Below are 4,577 nucleotides of genomic sequence, written 5' to 3' on the forward strand. Positions count from 1 at the left end.
CTCAAAAAAAAAAAAAAAAAAAAAAAGACTTGACTGCTTTTTCTGCTGCGAGGACTGCTCTTCCAGCCTCCTTTATGTCTGGGGTAGGATGAACTCTGGATGGACAGGCTGACCCAGCACTGACACCACACTGGTGGGAGAGGCCAGAGGCAAATGTCAGGGCAGGAGGAGAGGGGAGACGGGGCAGCATCTGAGCACCCTGACTTCAGGTACTCTCCCTGGGAGCGTACATGAATTGGGAGAGGGTGGAAGGGCTGGGGGCTGGGGTCTGCCTCGGGGGCTCTGGAGGTGAAAGCCCAGGGGTCGCAGCTGGTGGAGGGCATGTCACCAGCCTGTAAGGCCTTGCTCACTTGTGCCTCCTGTGTTTTGAAATAGAAGTGGGACGCATTCATAAAGGAAACTGAAGACATTAACACGCTCCAGGAGTGTGTGCAGATCCTGTTTAACAGCAGATATGGTGAGTGGGAGGCTCCGCCCACCATGTGGCCCCAGCAGCCGTGTTGAGCATCTCATTACGTGGCAAACACTCATGTTCCCAACACGGCAGCGGGAGCCATATCCTGGCTCCTGCACGCCGGCAATGCTGTCATCTGGCTGGGGCTCCTCCTGTCTGGGTAGAGGTTGGTTGTGTCAATATTTCCCTTCCAGATTCTTCAGGGGGCAGAACTGATGGCAAAGTCCCAGACCTGGGCTCAGGGGTGGGGAGTGGGACAGGTTCGAGGTAGGGTTTGCCTGTCTGGGGGCTGAGCATGGTGGTTCACACCTGCCTTCCCAGCGCTTTGGGAGGCCATGGTGGGAGGATCACCTGAGACCAGGCGTTCAAGACCAGCCTGAGCAACAGTGAAACCTCCCATCTCCACAAAAAACTTTTAAAAATTAGGCCAGACATGGTGGCTTGTGTCTGTAATACCAGCAGTTTGGGAGGTGGAAACAGGCAGATCACCTGAGGTCAGGAGTTTGAGACCAGCTGGCCAACATGGTGGAACTGTCTCTACTAAAAATACAAAAATTACCTGGGTGTGTTAATACAAACCTGTAATCCCAGCTACTCAGAATGTTGAGGCACAAGATTTGCTGGAACCCAGGGGGCGCAGGTTGCAGTGAGCCGAGATCTTGCTACTTGGGTGACAGAGTGAGACTCTNGGGGCTGGGGCCTGCCTCGGGGGCTCTGGAGGTGAAAGCCCAGGGTTCGCAGCCAGTGGAGGGCATGCCACCAGCCTGGAAGGCCCTGCTCACTTGTGCCTCCTGTGTTTTGATATAGAAGTGGGTCACCTTCATAAAGGAAACCGAAGACATTAACACGCTCCAGGAGTGTGTGCAGATCCTGTTTAACAGCAGATATGGTGAGTGGGTGGCTCGGCCCACCATGTGGCCCCAGCAGCCGTGTTGAGCATCTCATTATGTGGCAAACACTCATGTTCGCAACACAGCAGCGGGAGCCATATCCTGGCTCCTGCACGCCAGCAATGCTGTCATCCGGCTGGGGCTCCTCCTGTCTGGGTAGAGGTTGGTTGTAACAATATTTCCCTTCCAGATTCTTCAGGGGGCAGAACTGATGGCAAAGCCCCAGACCTCGGCTCAGCGGTGAGGAGCGGGACAGGTTGGAGGTAGGGATTGCCTGTCTGGGGGCCGGGCATGGTGGCTCATGCCTGTCTTCCCAGTGCTTTGGGAGGCCATGGTGGGAGGATCACCTGAGACCAGGAGTTCAAGACCAGCCTGAGCAACAGTGAAACCTCCCATCCCTACAAAAAACTTTTAAAAATTAGGCCAGACATGGTGGCTTGTGCCTGTAATCCCAGCAGTTTGGGAGGTGGAAGCAGGCACATCACCTGAGGTCAGGATTTCGAGACCAGCCTGGCCAACATGGTGGAACTGTCTCTACTAAAAATACGAAAATTACCTGGGTGTGTTAATACAAACCTGTAATCCCAGCTACTCAGGAGGTTGAGGCACAAGATTTGCTGGAACCCAGGAGGCGCACGTTGCAGTGAGCGAGATCTTGCTACTTGGGTGACAGAGTGAGACTCTCTTTCAAAAAAAAAAAAGGCCAGGTGCAGTGGCTAATGCCTGTAATCCCAGCACCTTGGGAGGCTGAGGCAGGCAGATCACCTGAGGTCAGGGGTTTTAGACCAGTCTGGAGAAATGACATGTCTACTGACCACCAACATGGAGAAATGCCATGTCTACTAAAAACAATAAAAATTAACTGGGCTTGGTGACGCATGCCTGTAGTCCCAGCTACTCAGGAGGCTGAGGAAGGAGGATCACTTGAACCCAGGAGGCGGAGGGTGCAGTGAGNAGATCACTTGAGGTCAGGGGTTCGAGAGCAGCCTGACCAACATGGAGATATGCCATGTCTACTAAAAACAATAAAAATTAACTGGGCTTGGTGACACATGCCTGTAGTCCCAGCTACTCAGGAGGCTAAGGAAGGATGATCACTTGAACCCAGGAGGTGGAGGGTGCACTCCAGCCTGGACAACAAGAACAAAACACCATCTCAAAAAAAAATTAAAAATTAACCACACACCTGTGGTCTTAGCTACTTGGAGGCTGAGGGGGGAGGATTGCTTGAGACCAGAGGTTGAGGCTCCACTGAGCTATGATGCCACTGCACTCCAGCCTGGGCCACAGAATGAGAGCTCCTCAAAAAAAAAAAAACAAAACAAAACAGATTGCCCATAAGGGGAACCACCCATAGGGCCCAGAAGAATCTCTGTTGGCCTCACATGCAAGTCCCACATGACAACCACTGTTTCCCACCTCCCTGGCTTTACCTGTGCTGTGCCCTCTGCCTGGCACAGTTTTCACATTTTAGGGACAAATTCCTAATTGTTCTTTGAGACTCATGTTGGGAGTCACCTCCTCCAGGAAGCTTTTGGGTGCCCAGCCTGGGCCAGGTAGGCCTGAGTACCCTGATGGTTCCCTCTCTATGACACATTGGGAACTTTTTTTTTGAGACGGAGTCTTGCTCTGTGCCCAGGCTGGAGTGCAAGTAGCCTCAGCTCACTGCAACCTCCACCTCCTGAGTTCAAGCAATTCTCCTGCCTTAGCCTCCTGAGTAGCTGGGATTACAGGTGCACGCCACCACAACCAGCTAATTTTTGTATCTTTAGTACAGAGGAGGTTTCGCCATGTTGGTCAGGCTGGTCTCAAACTCCTGAGCTTGTGATCTGCCCACCTCAGCCTCCCAAAGTGCTGGAATTACAAGTGTGAGCCAGCATGCCTGGCCGACACATTGGGAACTTGATGCCCTTTGCCTGCCGCTGTCTCCCTGGGGGCCAGAAGTGCACCCAACTCTTCTCTTTGTCCCTAGCACCCAAGACAGAGTCAGGGTCAGAGTCAGGCCCAGTTCCTGCCTTTGTGGCAGCCTGTTTCTACAGGCCCAGCCCCGGCCTCCCAGTGGCCTCTTTAGGCCAAGCCAGTACCTCCCAGTGGCCCTTCTGGGCCCAGTGTTGACTTTCTGAAGTTTCAGTGAGGCAAGAGGACGCCACTGCATTCCAGCCTGNCATGTCTACTGACCACCAACATGGATAAATGCCATGTCTACTAAAAACAATAAAAATTAACTGGGCTTGGTGACACATGCTTGTAGTCTTAGCTACTCAGGAGGCTGAGGAAGGAGGATCACTTGAACCCAGGAGGCGGAGGGTGCAGTGAGTTAAGATCGCACCATTACACTCCAGCCTGGACAACAAGAGCAAAACACCATCTCAAAAAAAAATTAAAAATTAACCACACAGCTGTGGTCTTATTTATTTGGAGGCTGAGGTGGGAGGATTGCTTGAGCCCAGAAGGTTGAGGCTCCAGTGAGCTATGATACCACTGCACTCTAGCCTGGGTGACAGAATGAGATCTCCTCAAAAAAACAAACAAAACAGATTGCCCATAAGGGGAACCACCCATAGGGCCCAGAAGAATCCCTGTTGACCTCACATGCAAGTCCCACATGACAACCACTGTTTCCCACCTCCCTGGCTTTACCTGTGCTGTGCCCTCTGCCTGGCACAGTTTTCACATTTTAGGGACAAATTCCTAATTGTTCTTTGAAACTCATGTTGGGAATCACCTCCTCCAGGAAGCCTTTGGGTGCCCAGCCTGAGGAAGGTAGGCCTGGGTACCCTGATGGTTCCCTCTCTATGACACATTGGGAACTTTTTTTTTGAGACAGAGTCTTGCTCTGTGCCCAGGCTGGAGTGCAAGTAGCCTCAGCTCACTGCAAACTCCACCTCCTGAGTCCAATCAATTCTCCTGCCTTAGCCTCCTGAGTAGCTGGGATTACAGGTGCACGCCACCACAACCAGCTAATTTTTGTATCTTTAGTACAGCGGAGGTTTCACCATGTTGGTCAGGCTGGTCTCAAACTCCTGACTTTGTGATCTGCCCGCCTCAGCCTCCCAAAGTGCTGGAATTACAGGTGTGAGCCACCATGCCTGGCCGACACATTGGGAACTTGATGCCCTTTGCCTGCCGCTGTCTCCCTGAGGGCCAGGAGTATACCCAACTCTTCTCTTTGTCCCTAGCACCCAAGACAGAGTCAGGGTCAGAGTCAAGCCCAGCTCCTGCCTTTGTGGCAG

General features: G+C 52.5%; 1 long non-coding RNA gene across 1 annotated transcript in view; it reads right to left on the reverse strand.

Moving 5' to 3' along the window:
- LOC119469917 overlaps positions 1 to 1,112 on the reverse strand; it is a 2,527-nt gene extending 1,415 nt beyond the window's left edge. Inside the window, exons 1-2 of the long non-coding RNA XR_005198777.1 lie at positions 1,034 to 1,112; positions 764 to 767 (exon numbers count right to left, since the gene is read on the reverse strand). This is a non-coding gene — a long non-coding RNA (uncharacterized LOC119469917). The remainder of the gene's footprint in view (positions 1 to 763; positions 768 to 1,033) is intronic.
- Positions 1,113 to 4,577: the final 3,465 nt, after the last annotated feature.

The sequence above is a fragment of the Cebus imitator genome, unplaced genomic scaffold (assembly GCF_001604975.1).
Source record: "Cebus imitator isolate Cc_AM_T3 unplaced genomic scaffold, Cebus_imitator-1.0 Scaffold1018, whole genome shotgun sequence".
Taxonomy (NCBI): Eukaryota; Metazoa; Chordata; class Mammalia; order Primates; family Cebidae; genus Cebus; species Cebus imitator.